The following is a 20,384-nucleotide window of genomic DNA, read 5'->3' on the forward strand; positions in this document are numbered from 1 at the left end:
AATAATGAATTGCTACAACAGCTGGTGCAATTGCTTACATTGAAAATCCAAGCAGACGAAACAAAGCAGGCCGAAACCAAAATTACGGCAGAAAGTTTTGGCAAAATTATACCCGAATTTGATGGAGGAAATATGCCAGTGAAACACTGGTTTACTAACTTTGAATTAAACGCAGCTGCATACGGTTTGAACAATGTACAGAAGTACGTGCAAGCAAGGGCGAAAATGACGAAAACTGCGAAACTTTTTCTTGAATCGGTAGCTGTTTACGAATATGGTGCAATGCGCACAATGTTGGAAGACGAATTTGACAAGTCAAAAATGTGTAGTGCTGATGTTCACGCAGAGCTACGAGAACGGAAAAAACAAAAGAATGAGAGTTTCCACGAATATGTGCTGCAGATGAAGAAATTGGCTACACGTAGTAATATAGACACGCAGTCGGTGATTCGTTATATAGTTGGTGGACTGCAATTAAAAGACGAATTTAAATACAACCTTTGGAGCTGTAAGTCATATAAGGAATTGCAAGATCAATACGAAGTTTACGAGAAAATAGTTTTGCGGGAAAAAAGCAACAAAGAGCATAAAGGGCAAGTACACGTAAACGAGAAGCGTTCGCACATTTCAAGCGAAAAGAAAACACATTGCTTTAACTGTGGCGCTACGGATCATATGCGGAAAAATTGCCAAGCAGAAACAAAGTGTTTTCGTTGCAATAAAAGTGGGCATATGTCGAAAGACTGTCCAACTGTAGCTGCTGCTGTAAACCTGGTTCATAATTCGAAACGCTGTAAAAACATAAAGATTAACAACGTCGAAGTAAGCGGGTTAGTAGACACGGGCGCAGATATAACTATTATGAAAAAAAGTACATTCGAAAAAGTTGGTGGAGGTGTGCTGCAAACATATATGCAACAGCTTCGCGGCCTCGGTACTAAATCTACAAAACCAATTGGGTGTTTCGTTGCTGAAGTAGGTGTTGACGACTTACTGACGCAGCAAAAATTCATTGTAGTATCTGACAAAGACGTTATGTATGATGAGCTACTGGGTTACGATTTTATTTCGAAGTTCAACTTGGCGGCGACGGCAGATGGATATAAGTTTTCTCCACTAAACGTGGGGGAAACTTATGAGGATCTTAATCAGATAAGTATTTATAATGTAACCGACACAAATTCTCATGTTGATGTTCCTCCGCAGTACGAAGCCGAAATTCGCTCCTTGATTGCCAACTACAAGCCAATCGATTATGTTGAGGAATGTCCAGTTGTATTGAAGATCATTCCGGAGGGTAACGTTGTCCCGTTCAGGCACGCTCCAAGTCGCATACCATTCCACGAAGTTGAAGCAGTCAACAAGCAAATTGATGAGTGGCTTAAAGCTGGAATCATAAGACAGTCTACGTCCAACTTCGCCAGCCGCATGGTTATCGTGAAGAAAAAGGACGGTACGTGCCGCATTTGTGTGGATTTTCGAAAACTTAACTCGGCTGTACTAAAAGATTGTTTTCCGGTCCCTATAATTGAGGACGTACTCGAAAAGTTGCAGAAGTCGAAATTTTTTACGGTTTTGGATTTGGAAAATGGGTTTCGTTTCGTTAACTACGTCTTCCAGAATCTAATAAATAATAACGTATTAGACTTATATATGGACGATATTATCATTCACGCAGAAACAGCTGATGATTGTCTTCGTAAGACAAAGCTGTTTTTTGCAACGGCAGCAGAACACGGTTTGAAAATCAAATGGCCAAAATGCCATTTTATGCAGGCATCTGTAAGTTTCCTGGGTCACTTGGTTAAAGATGGATGCGTGTGGCCAGGCAAAGAGAAAACGGATGCGGTTAATAAGTTTGCAATCCCAAAAAATGTTAAGGCCGTGCAGTCGTTTTTAGGCCTAACGGGATTTTTTCGAAAGTTCATTAAAGGATACTCACACATCGCCAGACCATTAACAAATCTACTACGTAAAGACTCTGTGTTTGCTATCGGTCCAGCTGAAGTCGAAGCTGTACAAACGCTGAAAAATTGTTTGACTAAAGAGCCAGTACTAAGGTTGTACAACAGAAATGCAAAGACTGAGGTACATACAGATGCGTCGAAGGATGGTTTCGGTGCAACACTATTGCAATGGTATAGCGGCCAGCTATACCCAGTGTACTTCTGGAGCAAAAAGTCGACGGGGGCAGAAGCGCGACAGCACAGCTATGTTTTGGAAGCGAAGGCGGTATACCTCGCTTTTAAAAAGTTTCGTCACTACCTGTTGGGTATTCATTTTAAGCTAGTGACTGATTGCGCGGCGTTCAAACAAACGTTAAGTAAAAAGGATGTACCCCGAGAAGTTGCCTCGTGGGTGGTTTATTTGCAAGACTTCGACTTTAGTGTAGAACACCGAGCAGGCGAAAGGTTAAAGCACGTTGATTGCCTCAGTCGATACCCACAGCAGGTTATGATAGTAGCGTCGGAGTTGGCGGCTCGTATTAAAAAAGCACAGCAAGAGGATACAATGACTAAAGCAATCGCAGATCTACTGGATAGCCGACCATACGGAGCTTTTAAAATAAAAGGTGGGCTGTTATATAAAAATATTGAGGGTAACGATCTTTTGGTGGTTCCAAAGCAGATGGAAAAAGAAATTATTGTCGATGCTCATAATGTTGGTCACTTTGCGGTGCAAAAAACTATGCATGCTATACAACAAAATTATTGGATACCACACCTGGAACAAAAAGTTACGCAGGTAATCAACAATTGTGTGAAATGTATCATTTATAATAAGAAGTTGGGTAAAAAAGAGGGTTATCTGCACGTAATTGATAAAGGTGACCAACCATTGCATACGTTGCATATTGACCATCTGGGACCAATGGACGCTACCTCAAAGCAGTATAAATATATCTTGGCAATCGTCGACGCGTTTACCAAATTTGTGTGGCTGTACCCCACAAAGAGCACAGGTTGCGAAGAAGCGGTTCAGAAGCTGGAGTCATGGTCTGCGGTTTTTGGAAACCCCGCACGCATAGTTACCGATAGAGGTGCCGCGTTCACGGCACATATGTTTTCCGAGCACGTAAAGGAGAGGGGTATTGATCACATCTGGAGCACTACCGGGGTCCCACGTGGAAACGGACAGATTGAAAGGGTGAATCGAACGGTTATGTCGATTATTGCAAAGCTCTCGGCAGAAGAACCTGCAAAATGGTTCAAGTTAGTTCCAAAAGTACAGCAAGCTATTAATTCACATACTCATGCGTCTACAAAGCGGCCGCCGTTTGAACTTATGTTTGGTGTCAAAATGAACCACACATGCAGTGATCAGATACAACTTTTACTCGAGCAGGAGCTATATGATGCATACGACGAAGGGCGGCACAATTTGCGGCAAGAGGCGAGGCACGAAATCGAGCACGCTCAGAATCAATACAAAAAGCAGTTTGATAGCAAACGAAAGAAGGAATACGGGTACAAGATCGGCGATTTAGTAGCAATACGACGCACGCAGTTTGTAGCCGGACGAAAGCTGGCTAGCGAATATCTCGGCCCGTACGAAATCACACAAGTTAAACGAAATGGCCGGTTCAACGTTAGAAAGGCGGCAGATGTAGAGGGGCCCTGTAATACGTCCACGAGTTGCGATAATATGAAACTTTGGAAGTATACAGTCAACAACGAAGAGCTTTTGTCATCTGAGGCAGATGACTAATCAGGGTGGCCGAATGTAAGTCGGGTGAGGAGGCACTGTGACAGCACGCATATACCAACACATATGGCAGCGCAAAAGTAAAACACTCAAGGCGAATAACGAGCGCACAGCCTGAGTAAATTAGCTCGGAGAAAATCTAATAGCGAGCGGACAAGTCAGTCGTAATCAGCCGTCGACCAAAGCAGCCGTCGTTACTATAATTATTCGCTGTACCAACCTACTTTAATTGTAATCCACTTTAAACCATAACTTTAATTGTACTTATTTTTGAATACTCAACTTTGAATTGAATAATAAACGTTATTAATTGCATAACTTTACATTCATATATTTTGTCTAGCAACGTGCCCTGTGTCATCTCCTTGGTTGTGTTTACTAGGAGACTATCTATGCTAGTGAAATATATTCCCTGTCCTCCCCTATAGTATACTTTAAGCTCATCGGCTTTATACTTAATATTTTGAATTTCAACAGCCAATTCACTTACCGAGTTCACCTTAAAGGCTGTAATCCGTTTATAGATCTCGTAAGGCTCCATGTCGGGTTTGTATCTCATCTTTAGCACTTCTTTTATCAGCTGCCAGTCGTCTGGGCGAGGGATATTTATTACTACGTTTTTCGCTTCGCCCTGTATGGTCCGGTAGAAGATCATCCTCGTCGCCTCCTTCTTCTCGTTTTCGTTGTCTATTGTTAGTAACAGGTATTCCGTGCTCGAGAAGAAAGAGTGTACCGATGCATCGCCTCGCCCGGTGAAAATTGGTATCTGGGCGATGTTCTTCGACACCCGGTCCGTCCTCGTATGGTCCGCTCTGTGTTGCAACTCCAGGTATGCTGCCCTCAGCGCCTCCAACTGTTGTTCCCGTCTGGCCAGTTCCTCGACCAGATCTACTGGTGCCATTTGGGCCTGATTTTCCTGAGTTCGTCGTGTTCTCTCTGTCTTCCTGAAGACAATTTGTTGCCGCTTTGCTGCTGATTTGTGGGTGGTGGCTATATGTATTATATGCGCACTACACTACCACTTTTTTCTTTTTGTTTGTTAATGTTTAGTTATGGGTGGTGGCTATATTTAATTATATGCACACTGCACTACCACTTTTTGTTTATTTTTTTTTACTATTTAGCTGTGGGTGGTGGCTATATTTACTTATATGCACACTACACTACCACTTTTTTAGTTGGGTTCTTTTGTGGGTGGTTACTATACGACTGTATGTAACTGCACTGCCACTTTTTTAGTTGTGTTCTTTTATGGGTGGTAACTATACGACTGTATGTCACTGCACTGTCACTTTTTAGTTGTGTTCTTTTGTGGGTGGTCACTATACGACTGTATGTCATTACACTGCCACTTTTTTATTTGTTCGTATCACGATCCTTTTATATATATATAAAGGATTACCGACTGCGCCAATTTCGTCATAGTTGCGGCAAGCAGATTATTTAAAAAATGCCAAAGGCAACGGCTTAAATAAAATAACAACCGAGAACTAGACTTTAAACAAAAACAAAACTGAATTCTTTTCTTTATTCCAAATTAAAAGAAAGTGTAAATGTACAATGGTGAAAATGTTTACTACTAATTAACCTGAAATTTTTATGTAAAACAATGGTGAAAATACTTACTACTAATTAACCGGAATTGTTTACTTAAATTTTGCAATGACTATAATTTTGAATTGGGCCGAAATTTACTTTTATTTATTTTGTTATGCTTAATATGAATTTGTCGATGTCGTCTTGTGCTGAGTCTGCACTTACATAAGTTGACGATTTATTGGTAATTGGGGGGTTATTGGCATTATACATAACTTGCGCGACGATGGTGTAGACGTACAAACAAACGTACAGATGTACCTATGTACGTGATCAGCAGCAAGAAATGCATAACGAAGAAGCAAGCAATTTTCAAGGTGAAGATTATAATGACGTCGGTGACAAAGGCAGCAACAAAAACATACAAAGCGATGAAAGAGAAATACAACTTCTTATGCGCGAAATAAAACTGCTTGAGCGTGAAAACGATTTTCTTCGGCTCATACCAGACTACAATGGCAGAGCAGTTGGCGCAGCGGCGCGGAATTCATCAGAAGCAGCTTCGTTTAAAATTTCGAAGGAAATGCTGCTGAACGTTTTACCCGAGTTCGATGGGAAAACAAGCGTTGATGTGTGGCTGACCCAATCTGAAAACGTTTTTAATGCATATACATTGAGTGACAACGATAAACGCATGCTTTTGCTCAACAATTTAAGGGGCAAAGCATTGCAATGGATGCATTCCAAACCAACTTTTGTGACAGATAGTGTTGATACACTATTAGATGAGATGCAAGACGTGTTCAAATCCAAAGACAGCAAACTACTCTTGCGAAAAAAAATTTAAGCACGAAAAGGGAAAATTGGAGAAGCATTTGTTGACTATTTTAACGACAAAGTTATGCTGCCAGTACCAATACAACTTAGCGAAGATGAGTTTGTTGAGTATGCCATTGACGGTATCGCAGACGAGCAATTACGTACGCAAGCTTATATGCAATGCTATTCCACCAAGGCACAATTGGCGCAGGCGTTGCAAAAATTAAAATGAAAGGCGACAAGGCAACAACTACGACGACACAGCGCGAAATCAGGTGCTACAATTGCAATTCGCGTGGACATTTTGCTGCAGAGTTTAAGAAGCCCAGAAGGGAAAAAGACACATGCTACGCGTGTGGAAGCACAGCCCATCGTGCAGTCAATTGCCCAGACAAGAAGAAGGTTGTTCAACTGGTTGATGCAGATGAATATGAATGTGTAAAAAAATTCAATTTTATCATAAACAATTTTAACCATACTCACTTTTCTTTAGAATGCCTCATAGATTCCGGCAGCCCGATAAGCAAGTCTGCTGTTCCAACAAATTTTAACTACTGAAAAAGAAAGTTTACAAAAACTCTTAGATGACTAATTTGAGATGGGTTTTATCAAACCCAGTGAGTCAGAGTTTGTGTCTCCCATCGTACTAGTGCGGAAAAAGACAGGCGACATTAGAATGTATGTAGACTACCGAACCCTTAACAAGGTAACAGCGAAAGATAATTATCCAATCCCCCTGATCGAAGATTTAAGAGATAGAATAGCAGAAAAAGAATTTTTTACAAAGCTAGATTTGAAAAATGGTTCCTTTCATGTCTGTATGCACCCTGACTCAGTCAAATTTACTTCTTTCATCACTCCATTAGGGCACTTCGAATTCTTGCGCATACCTTTCGGGCTTAAGAATGCGCCGTCAACGTTCCAACGTTTTGTGAATAAGATTTTTGCAGATATGGTAAAAGATAACAGGTTGATAATACACGTGGACGATATTATGATAGCAACAAGAAGTATAAGTAAACATTTTGAAATTTTAGCAGAAGTATTTAAACTTTTAGTGCAAAACAAATTAGAGTTGAGAGTAGACAAGTGTGAGTTTTTTCAAACGGACATAAAGTATTTTTTATTATTTTTATTTTATTATTTTTTTATTTATTTACATAAATTATTTAGGTTATACAGTATCAAAAAGCGGAATAAGACACGATGAAAAGGGTATTGATGCTATTCGAAATTTCCCGAGGCCAACGAAGGTGCGTTCAGTTCAAAGTTTTTTAAGGACTATGCTCTTATTTTCGTAGATTCGTTAAAAATTTCTCAGTTATTGCTAAGCCATTGTATGATTTAACCAAAAAAGATAGAAAATTTAAATTCGGGGACGAAGAATTGAAATAGTTCGAGACTCTCAAAGAAAAATTATTAGAAGATCCCAGACTAGCTTCTTACAACCCACAAGACGAAACAGAATTGCACTGCGATGCAAGCTCGACCGGTTTCTGAGCGGTTCTTATGCAGAAGAGGGTGGATGGGAAAATGCACCCAGTTTTTTATTTCTCAAAGCGCACAAGCGAAGCAGAGTCAATGTACCATAGCTTTGAGCTGGAAACGCTTTCTATAGTATATGCTCTCAAACCTTTCCGAGTATTTTTACAGGGCCTCGATTTTAAAATAATCACACACTGCAATTCTTTGACATTAACCCTTAACAAAAAAGAATTAAATCCAAGAATAGCTAGGTGGGCTCTAGAGCTCCAGAACTACGACTAAGTGTTAGAACATCGTCCGGGATCTCGGATGCAGCATGCAGATGCCCTTAGTAGGTGCAACAACACTTCTACTATTGAAACCAATACGTTTGAAGAAAACTTGATCATCTGCCAAGCAAAAGATATGCAGATAAAAGAATTACGAGAAAAACTCGAAAAAAGCGAGAACGGTTTGTTTGATATGCGAAATGGGGTTGTATATAGGAAAAAAGAAAGTGGAGATGTTGTTTTTTATGTTCCGGGTGAAATGGAAAGTCATGTCATGTTTAAATATCATGATGAGATGGGACATACCGGAGTTGATAAAACGTTTGACCTTATTTCAAAAACTTACTGGTTTACAAAAATTAAGCAGAAAATAGCAACTCACATACAAAACTGCTTGAAATATATAGTTTTCTCTTCAAAACGGAGACGCGAAGAAAGATTTTTGCATAGCATTCCAAAAGATGGTAGTCCGTTTGAAGTAGTACATATCGACCATTTTGGACCAATAGATAACTCCCGCATAAAGAAACACGTCCTCGCCGTTTTAGATTACCATACGAAATTTGTTAGGTTATACCCGACTAAAACGACAAGTACAAAAGAGGTTGTCATAGCTTTGAAATACTACTTTCGTTCTTATAGCCGACCGAAATGCACAGTCTCAGATAGAGGTAGTTGTTTTACGTCAAACGAGTTCCAAAAATTTCTAGAGGAAGAAAACGTAAAGCGCATAAAGATTGCTGCTACAGGTTCGCCACAGGCTAATGGACAGTTTGAACGGGTGAACAGGACGTTAGGGCCAATGATTGCAAATCTTACAGATTCCGGAAAGAACGTACACTGGGACAATGTATTAGATACAGTTGAATATGCCATTAACAATAAAATACACCGCACAATAAAGGAATATCCCAGTGCGATGCTTTTCGGAGTAAAGCAGCGTGGAAAGGTAGAAGATATATTTATGGAAACTTTAAAAGATAGTTTTGAAAATCCACCCTTAAAAAGTCACAAAGAGATTAGAGAAAAAGCGAAGGAATGCGAAAAGCTAGTGCAAGATTATAACAAACAGTATGTAGACCAGAAAAGACGAACCCCGACAGAATACAAAGAGTGCGATTATGTGGTAATAAAGAGTTTCGATTCCCACGTAGGTACATCTAAAAAAAATAATCCCAAAGTTCAAACGTCCTTACAAAATAGCAAAAGTCTTACGTAATGATAGGTATGTTCTGGAAGACGTGGAAGGGTTTCAACAGTCTAGAATACCATACAAAGGCGTGTGGGCAGTAGGAAATATCCGGCCGTGCTTCAAGCGGTGTTCAGACCAACATACTAGAGATCAGGTGATCTCAATTGTTAGGATGGCCGAATTGCAGTAGGTAACATCTAAGTGGCACACACTGTACATAAAATATATGAGACAATGGATTTACATATGGTTGGCTATGTTGGTAAATAGCGAACATGCTATAGTTACTTTGTGTACTTTGATATAGAATATGAATAGAAAATAAGACGGTTGTGTTTCAAATAATTTCATGTATCTGATATTTGTCATATAATATACACAGGAATATATGTAACGGCAGAACATACGTAGCTTTTAAGCGACATTTTGTACAAAAAGAGAATCAGAATAAAGTAAACCATTAAACTGAACGGTCTTCCTACATAAATAATTTTAATTTGAGAAACAAATTATATTATTTAGTAAACCTTTCCATCTCCCCTTTTTTTCCTTTTGCTTTTTTTTCTCTAGAAAATGTTTAATAAATTGATTTTTTTTCTTTTTGAATTTATAGTTTTTTTTCTCTAACGTTCTAAGCCCCTTGTTGTTGTTTTTGTAGCAATGCTCGCCCCACCTAATAGCCGCGACCGATCACAAATTGTCATCAGTATCCTCTAACGGGAGTCCAAGGAAAGTTGCCATTTCAACAGGGGTGGACCATAAGGAAAGGGGTGTTAGAGGCCTTGGTTCCACATTACAATTAAAGAGATGGTTGGTGTCATGTGGGACACAACCCCTTATTAGCAATAGGTGAAGAATGAAAGAATATTTATAAGTACACTAACAGGGTCATCAAATGACTTACCCATTTATCCTCCTTCCACTGGCCAGTTAATGGGGATGATGGTAGCTAGACAGTCGCAAATTTAAACTGAAAAAAAAGAAATCACTTTCACCATTCACCACTTTCGTGCATCGAGGCTATTTGGCTCCCGGCATAAGTATTTTTCGATTTTCGATTGCCAATCTTTTTGTACCGTTACTTAAATTTTACTCCCTTTTTCTATTTTACGATCACTCACTCTAACATTTCATCTTTTTTCTTTCATCTAGATTTCAATATACGGCTTCCGAATTTCACGCTCCTTTGTAAAAAAACTTGACTTTTGTGATTATTCACGTCTTGTGGAATGCGCATTTTTGTTTTTTTTTCTTTCAATTATTGCTTTTTGTCTATTCACTAATATTACTTATAAGCATCCTTATTTTTTGTTTTAGAACAAAGTTCACAAAACTTTTTATTTGGAAAACATTTTAAGGTTTTTTTTCTTTTTTTTGTGTTTTGGATGAGCTTTCGTTAAAGCTTAGTTTACTTTCCTATCCAAAATACTCTATATATAGAAGTTCACAAAACTTTTCATTCAAAAATCGATCCCGCATATAGCTGACTGAGCAATTGACGGAACTATCAAAAATTATATATTTTATCTTGACCATTATAGCTAACTGGTATTAAAACTATTCCGCTTATTTGTTTTCGTTGGCCATCCGCTGTTTTTACGTGGCCATTAAAACCTGACGCAGAAGGATTGTTAGCTAACATTGCTTTCGCCAACTGGCCTCCTATCACGCTTTCGTTTGCACCGCTGTCTAGTAAGGCTAACACTTGCTCATCTTTGATACTTATCTGTATAAATGGCATATTGTCTGGGGATTTGTGGATAATCGCTGAGATAAGAAACTTACGCAAACTCTTTTTCCTAGCCCAAAAATTCTTCATACGCCGCGTCGAACGTGAAACAACTTTCGGCAAGGTTGAAAAGATTTCAGCTTGTCGCTGGTTGTATTCGGCTACCCGGACATGAAAGGGTTTTAGTAGACCCAATTTAGGCGGACCTGATGGTTTTGTAACACGAGTTATAGGATTCGTTAAATTTGGATATTTTCTAAATCCGAGGCTGCTGGTTCGGATATCCCTGTCGACGGACATCCTGACGCAAGTGTTCCGCTTCCCTATTACATTTATTACAGCTTGGCTTATGTGTCTAATTTTCCACACCCGTAACAAAATATCACTGGATTCGTGCAGTCGTGATACCTATGGCTCATACTGTCACAATTCCAATACTTAAGTTTATCCGTTACCAATTCAGCAATGGATGCGGTATCTGTGATGTCCTGTTCGTAAATTCCTTCATCTACTTCGGCGATATTTCTTCTCGTTATAAAATTTTGATTTGGATGGCTAGTAACCACGCTGGCCATGAAATTTTCATGCCGGTGACATTCCCTACGGAGAATCCATGGTTTCTGTTAGCTCTTGATCTTGATAGGGAAACGCAGGCGATCATTCATGGCAAGTATTTCGACCAAAAAATGGTCGAATGGTTCGTTAGGGCGCTGTTTTCGATGTCGTATATTATCCTTTTTGTCATAGTGGCACAACTGATCCTTATATTTCTGTCTCAAACCTTCACATAACTCCCCCAGTCTAATCGTTCAGTTTGCCGATGGTGCAGCCAAAAACAAGCCTCCGCATTATCACTGAACAACATATGTACGTATCGGCGTAATACATCGAAGTCCCCGTTCAAAGACTGCGGTGTTAGTGCATTAAGCCTATATATGAAGCCTTCAACAGACATACCATTTGGTTTACCTGTGAAACGTACATGACAGTTAGAAATATTGTTAAAAATTTTGTTAGCCTGTAGATCGCTGGTCCGGGGTAGAGATTCTCTGTCACGGTACGGTCAGGTATGAGGCTCCTCCGGATCATTCAACGGCATCTCCTGTGGCCAACTCGGGATGTCCTGATTCGATGGACGTTCACGATTCGTTCCTAAATTTAAGTGTTCTAGTAGCGTGCTTAACTAACTGCCGATTTGAGCTCTCATTTGTTCGCGGAAGCCACTTAGAGATTCTTGAATTAAGCCCCCGCACCATAGAGTCGCGGTGACTGGCGTTTGAGCACTAGCTGTTGGTCTGGCGATTTTTCGCGGCGATCGGTTGAAATTTGGTCTGTTCAGATTTGCTGCCGGGTTTCTAGACATTTGCGTTACCAAACGCGTGATTTGCCTGTTTCTAGATACCGCACCCCCTCTCGCGCGGAATGAGGTATTCGACGGTGAAGCAGCCGCCTCAGTCATACTAGACACGTTTGCGAAATCTGATACTGTAACTGGTTCTCTGCAGGTCGGACAAGAAGCATTGGTTTATATCCACCTAACTATACATTGTCTGTGAAAGTTGTGCTTGCTCAACTCGGTCGTGTCGCACAGTATCGCTACAAATGGTGCAGATTAGTTTCTCCTCTACGTTTGTGAGATTCAGATTTTCTGAACTATGACGAACTGCCATTGCAAAAAAAAAAAATTTCAGATTTGTTGATTAAAGATTAAAAAAATTGATAACGTCGCTGTAAAATTCTGAAAAGTATTTATTATTTATAACAATAACAACACTTAATGTATGTGGCTATACTACACTTATCTGGGTTTCTTTCATGAAACAATTTCAATCAAAAGAAATAAAAAAAATGTTTGCTAATTCTCCACGTAAAAAAAATCCGAACTTATTTGGTTGACATAGTTGCTATATTTAAGGACTTACACGGAGCATTAAAACTGTAATCACAGCCGGTTGAATTTACCCTGGGAATGGTATAACAATCGATAACAAAACAAACAACTCTTCTGCAAATTCGAATCAAGTTATGTGGCGAGTGTTTAGTTACCAACTAACTACATCTCCAACCACCTACAACCGTATTGCATAACAAAATGATGCGGTGAACAACGCGAGTAGTCTACCTAGGCAGCACAGTAGAGAAAATCTTGAGCGAAGTTTACTAAAGCTCAACAAAAATAAAAGTAAGGAATTTATGCATATCGCTTTCATCGGGTATGAATTCGACATAAGCCAAAGGTCATCGATATCTCCGACTAAAGTGCAATTGGAATCTACGACATTCTGCTAAAGCTTCTCCGGTTTACCTCTGAAATAATCCAGATCATAACACTCCAACAAAGAATCTTTTGGCAGATGAGCGATTAAAGAAAAAAGAAATATAAAAAAATTGCATGGAAACGTAACCTTCGTCGGCCACACGTTGGGCGGCGTTTATGTAATGAACCAAGACGTAAAGTGGGCATAGGTGAGTCTTACTACCAAAACTATTTCTTGCTAAGTTATAGCTTCTTATTCTAGTCTACGACACTTTTAAACTTGTTTTATATCTAATTTGCCGTGGTCTTTAACCGATCCCGTCCATTTTTACTAGAAACATTTTCTGCTATAAGGAAAATGTGTGTACACAATTTCATCACGATATGTTATTTTTTCTTCGAGTTATGGCTCCCGAAACACAGAAAATTGCTTAGTCATAAAAGGGGCGGTGCCACACCCATTTTCAAACATTTTAGTATTTTACAATGTAATGTTATAATTCAATTTACAAAGTAAAATTCTATTCACACAAAGCTCTTTTTCGCTAAGATATAGCTTATTATTTTCGTCTACAACCCTTGTAAAAATATTTTATATAAAAGTGGGCGTGGTCTTTAACCGATCTCGTCCATTTTTCCTAGAAATATTTCCTGCTATAGGGAAAATTTTGGTACCTAATTTTATTACGATCCGTTGATTTTTCTTCGAGTTATGGCTCCCGAAACATAGTAAATTGTTTAGTCATAAAAGGGGAGGTGCCACGCCCATTTTTTTAAATTTGAAGTTTTTCCTATTTATTGTTATAATCCACTTGGGAAATGAAATACCATTGATATAAAGCTCTTTTTTGCAAGATATAGCGCATTTTAATCGTCCACGACCCTTTTAGAAATCTCTTATATAAAAGTGGGCGTGGTCCTTAGCCGATTTTGTTAATTTCTCTTCACAGCATTCCTTATAGTAAAGAGAACCTCTCTGCCGAATTTTGTTACGATTTTTGATTTATGATTAATAATATTTGTAAAATTGATTTTATCGCAAGTGCGCGATACCACGCCCATTTTAAAAAAATTTTCCAAATTTTTATCAGGAATCTCAATATCAGTCCACATGTCAAATTTGAACATTCTAGGTGATTATTTACTAAATTATCAGGTTTTTTGTGTTTTCCAAAATTTTATATATATAAAAAGTGGGCGTGGTTATCATCCGCTTTCACTCATTTTCAACACCAATCTAGTCTGGGTCCAGACAAGCTAGTGTACCAAATTTGGTGAATATATCTCAATATTTACTCAAGTTATCGTGCTAACGGACGGACGGACGGACATGGCTCAATCAAATTTTTTTTCGATACTGGTGATTTTGATATATGGAAGTCTATATCTATATCGATTCTTTTATACCTGTACAACCAACCGTTATCCAATCAAAGTTAATATACTCTGTGTGCAAAGCACACTGAGTATAAAAAAATAATTTGTGGCCAACAAGGGTTTCAAACTCAAAGTCAAACCTGCTTACCTCCGTTGTCATACCATTAACCTGGATTAAACTCTTCCGGCCGCGCTATGGAAGGCTGAAGGTGTTGTTGCCCTTCTGTCATAACCCACCCCACCTGCTAAAAGAAATCATATATGTTGGCTCTTTTAGCCCAAAAGAATACCTATCATTGCCTCAGTTAACAACTATAAAAAAGATTTTACACTATCATATCCATATTAAATTTCTCAACTTAACTTTATTACAAAAATAAACTTTCTTTCGATCCCTGATTTCATTCTTCACAACTTACTACTCAATATACACCTACATAGATATGTAACCTAATATTTCATGTTAGTGTGTATCATCAAAGCAATTTTGATACAAGTATGATATCGACAAACTTACAGCAAAATTTCAAAATGTGTACGATATGAAACAACAACTTAATATATGTATATAGGTATGTCTGATTAAACATTCTTTGTGCAAAGTTCTTAACAGCTTCAAACTCCCCTCTCTTAATTTAACATCTTTCTGTTATAATTCAGTATTTAACAAATTTTGGTTCGAGCGACTCTCGATACCGCCAAATATTTTACAGCCTAATCGCTCCCCGTTAAAATTTATACATACAGGAATATTAATGTAAGCCTAACAGCTAACATTCCTTTTTATACTCAGTTGAGCAGAGCTCACAGAGTATATTAACTTTGATTGGATAACGGTTGGTTGTACAGGTATAAAGGAATCGAGATAGATATAGACTTCCATATATCAAAATCATCAGTATCGAAAAAAAATTTGATTGAGCCATGTCCGTCCGTCCGTCCGTCCGTCTGTCCGTTAACACGTTAACTTGAGTAAATTTTGAGGTATCTTGATGAAATTTGGTATGTAGATTCCTGGGAACTCATCTCAGATCGCTATTTAAAATGAACGATATCGGACTATAACCACGCCCACTTTTTCGATATCGAAAATTTCGAAAAACCGAAAAAATGCGATAATTCATTGCCAAAGGCGGTTAAAGCGATGAAACTTGGTAGATGGGTTGAGGTTATGACGCAGAATAGAAAATTAGTAAGATTTTGGACAATGGGCGTGGCACCGCCCACTTTTACAAGAAGGTAATTAAAAAGTTTTGCAAGCTGTAATTTGGCAGTCGTTGACGATATCATGATGAAATTTGGCAGGAACGTTACTACTATTACTATATATGTGCTAAATAAAAATTAGCAAAATTGGATGAAGAACACGCCCACTTTTTAAAAAAAAATTTTTAAAATTAAAATTTTAACAAAAAATTTAATATCGTTACTGTATATAAGTAAATTAAGTCAAAATTCAACTCCAGTAATGATATGATGCAACAAAATACAAAAAAAAAAGAAAATTTCAAAATGGGCGTGGCTCCGCCCATTTTCATTTAGTTTGTCTAGAATACTTTTAATGCCATAAGTCGAAAAACAATTTACCAATCCTTCTCAAATTTGGTAGGGGCATAGATTCTATGACGGTAACTGTTCTCTGTGAAAATGGGCGAAATCGGTGAAAGCCACACCCAGTTTTTATACACAGACCACCGTCTGTCCTTTCACTCGGCCGTTAACACAATAACTTGAGCAAAAACAGATATATCTTTACTAAACTTAGCCCACGTACTTATCTGAACTCACTTTATCTTGGTATAAAAAATGGCCGAAATCCGACCATAACCACACCCACTTCATCGATATCGAAAATTAAGAAAAATGAAAAAAATGCCATAATTCTATACCAAATACGAAAAAAGGGATGAAATATGGTAACTGGATTGGTTTATTGACGCAAAATATAACTTTGAAAAAAACTTTGTAAAATGGGTGTGACACCTACCATATTAAGTAGAAGAAAATGAAAAAGTTCTACAAGGCGAAATCAACAGCCCTTGGAATCTTGGCAGGAATACTGTTAGTGGTATTGCATATATAAATAAATTAGCAGTACCCGACAGATGATTTTCTGGATCACCTGGTCCACATATCGCGAGAACGCCTTCACATATACATCTACGGGCCACTCGCTTTTAAAACCCTCATTAATATCTTTAATTTGATATCCATATCGTATCATTCTAGAGTCACCCCTGGCCCACCCTAATGGCGATATCTCGAAAAGGCGTCCACCTATAGACCTAATGCCCACTCCCTCTTAAAATGCTCACTAACACCTTTCGTTTGATACCCTTATCGTACAAACATTCTAGAGTCACCCCTGGCCCACCCTAATGGCGATATCTCGAAAAGGCGTCCACCATAGACCTAATGTCCACTCCCTCTTAAAATGCTCAGTAACACCTTTCGTTTGATACCCATATCGTACAAACATTCTAGAGTCACCCCTGGCCCACCCTAATGGCGATATCTCGAAAAGGCGTCCACCTATAGACCTAATGCCCACTCCCTCTTAAAATGCTCAGTAACACCTTTCGTTTGATACCCATATCGTACAAACATTCTAGAGTCACCCTTGGTCCACCTTTATGGCGATATCTCGAAAAGGCGCCCACCTATAGAACTAAAGATTACTCCCTTTTAAAATACTCATTACCACCTTTCATTTGATACCCATATCGTACAAACACATTCTAGACTCACCCCTGGCCCACCCTAATGGCGATATCTCGAAAAGGCGTCCACCTATAAACCTAATGCCCACTCCCTCTTAAAATGCTCAGTAACACCTTTCGTTTGATACCCATATCGTACAAACATTCTGGAGTCACCCCTGGCCCTCCCTAATGGCGATATCTCGAAAAGGCGTCCACCTATAGACCTAATGCCCACTCCCTCTTAAAATGCTCAGTAACACCTTTCGTTTGATACCCATATCGTACAAACACATTCTAGAGTCACCCCTGGCCCACCCTAATGACGATATCTCGAAAAGGCGTCCACCTATAGACCTCATGCCCACTCCCTCTTAAAATGCTCAGTAACACCTTTCGTTTGATACCCATATCGTACAAACATTCTAGAGTCACCCTTGGTCCACCTTTATGGCGATATCTCGAAAAGGCGTCCACCTATAGAACTAAGGATTACTCCCTTTTAAAATACTCATTACCACCTTTCATTTGATACCCATATCGTACAAACACATTCTAGACTCACCCCTGGCCCACCCTAATGGCGATATCTCGAAAAGGCGTCCACCTATAAACCTAATGCCCACTCCCTCTTAAAATGCTCAGTAACACCTTTCGTTTGATACCCATATCGTACAAACATTCTGGAGTCACCCCTGGCCCTCCCTAATGGCGATATCTCGAAAAGGCGTCCACCTATAGACCTAATGCCCACTCCCTCTTAAAATGCTCAGTAACACTTTTCGTTTGATACCCATATCGTACAAACATTTTAGAGTCACCCCTGGCCCACCCTAATGGCGATATCTCGAAAAGGCGTCCACCTATAGACCTAATGCCCACTCCCTCTTAAAATGCTCAGTAACACCTTTCATTTGATTCCCATATCGTACAAACACATTCTAGAGACACCCCTGGTCCACCTTTATGGCGATATCTCGAAACGGCGTCCACCTATGGAACTAATTATCCTCCTTTTCAAAATACTCATTAACAGCTTTCATTTGATACCCATATCGTACAAACATATTCTAGAGTCACCCCTGGTCCACCTTTATGGCGATTTCTCGAAAAGGCGTTCACCTATAGAACTAAAGCCCATTCCCTTTTAAAATACTCATTACCACCTTTCATTTGATACCCATATCGTACAAACACATTCTAGAATCGCCCCTGGTCCACCTTAATGGCGATATCTCGAAAAGGCGTCCACCGATAGACCTAAGGCCCACTCCCTCTTAAAATGCTCAGTAACACCTTTCATTTGATACCCATATCGTACAAACAAATTCTAGAGTCAGCCCTGGTCCACCTTTATGGCGATATCCCTAAATGGCGTCCATCCATAGAACTATGGCCTATTCTCTCTTAAAATACTCTTTAATACCTTCCATTTGATACACATGTCATACAACCACATTCCAGGGTTACCCTAGGTTCATTTTCCTACATGGTGATTTTCCTTATTTTGTCTCCATAGCTCTCAACTGAGTATGTAATGTTCGGTTACACCCGAACTTAGCCTTCCTTACTTGTTCAATTATAACATTTCTCGTATATACCATAGCTCAGTTACAGCATAATCGCTCTCTGTTAAAATTTATACATACAAGCGTATTAATGTAAGCCTAACAGCTAACACTCCTTTCTCAGTTATAACATTTCTTGTATCTACCATAGTTCAGTTACAGCATAATCGCTCTCTGCTAAAATTTATACATACAAGCGTATTAATGTAATACTGTTTTCACACAGACGGCTTATTGGATAATAAAGGCAGTTTTCTACATTAAGCGCTCATTGAGCCCAATCTTCCCTATAAAATTCGAATCTATAATTATTTCATTAGTGACTAATCGAATACCTAATGAAGTCAAAAGCACAACGCAACTCTGTTGGGAGCGTTCAGTTTCTTAGTTTTTGGTATGCTCAGTGCTTAAAAATGTCATTTGTCAAAGTAAATGTCATTGTCTGTCATATAGCGTTGTCATTTTATTCGCTTGACATTTCATCCTTCATACTAATCGAGCAGTTACTTCTGTGTGAAAGCAAAAAATTTACGATTTCATTAGAAGGTGAAATGAGACCATTAAGTTTCTGTGTGAAAACAGTATAAGCCTAACAGCTAACGTTCCTTTCAATTATAACATTTCTCGTATCGACCATAGTTCAGTTACAGCATAATCGCTCTCTGTTAAAATTTATACATAAAAGCGTATTAATGTAAGCCTAACAGCTAACATTCCTTTCTCGGTTATAACATTTCTCGCATCTACCATAGTTCAGTTACAGCATAATCGCTCTCTGTTAAAATTTTTACATACAAGCGTATTAATGTAAGTCTAACAGCTAACATTACTTTTTCAATTATAACATTTCTCATATATACTCTAGTTCAGTTACAGCCTAATAACTCTCGTTCTAATCTCATGTTCCCAAAATTTATGCAACATTGTGGTAATTACACACACATACTAACGTAAATTTTAAAAAGTTATCGGTGAGAGATTGAGCGAGATGAAATAATTATAAACGTTCTCTATGTCCGCTAATCTTAGAGTTCTATAGCAAAGCTCTCGTTTACCCATTTAATTCATTTGCATTAGTGCTTGATAACGAGCCAGCGAAACAAAAATTAAAAGTCACTGTTAATGAGGCAGCTGAAGTTTAAGCTAATGCTCTTACATACATATCAAGAGAACAGACTAACATACTGTAATGACAAAAAAAACCGTATGTTATCGTAACAAGAAATGCTTGCTGGCCCGACGAGAGGGGAGGGGGAATGGGGGGGGGGGGGAACCCCCCTGGCCCGGGGTTACTCAGGGGGCCCGCGATTTAGAGGTATTAAGACATTTTTTTTAATTCAGGAGAGTCTTTAGTTGTTTCATATGCAACTTTTAAGCCGAATTTCAAAAACAACGAATATTGATAATGATTTTGGGCCTTCGAGCAGTGAGGAGACAATAAAAACATCAAACAAAAATGTATGTTTACATGAATCCGAAATCGTAAAATTTTCGTGGTGACACTGATGAAGTTTCATCTTCAAAAAGTCTTCCAAAAATACCACCAACTCTGTATCAAAGTCCACATTATTTAATCGACTTCGATATCGGTACCGTGAATAATAAGTTCTTGCGATCTGAAGAAATCAACGAAATAATTCGTCCAGGTCATCAAAAGTGTCCTGTTATTTTTCCACGTGATTGTCATGACGAGGCATTTCCTACCTCGTTGTTAAACAGAATCTTGCCAAATGGAGAAAAAATGAAGC

Source organism: Eurosta solidaginis, chromosome X (genome assembly GCF_040869045.1).
Source record: "Eurosta solidaginis isolate ZX-2024a chromosome X, ASM4086904v1, whole genome shotgun sequence".
In the NCBI taxonomy this organism is placed as follows: domain Eukaryota; kingdom Metazoa; phylum Arthropoda; class Insecta; order Diptera; family Tephritidae; genus Eurosta; species Eurosta solidaginis.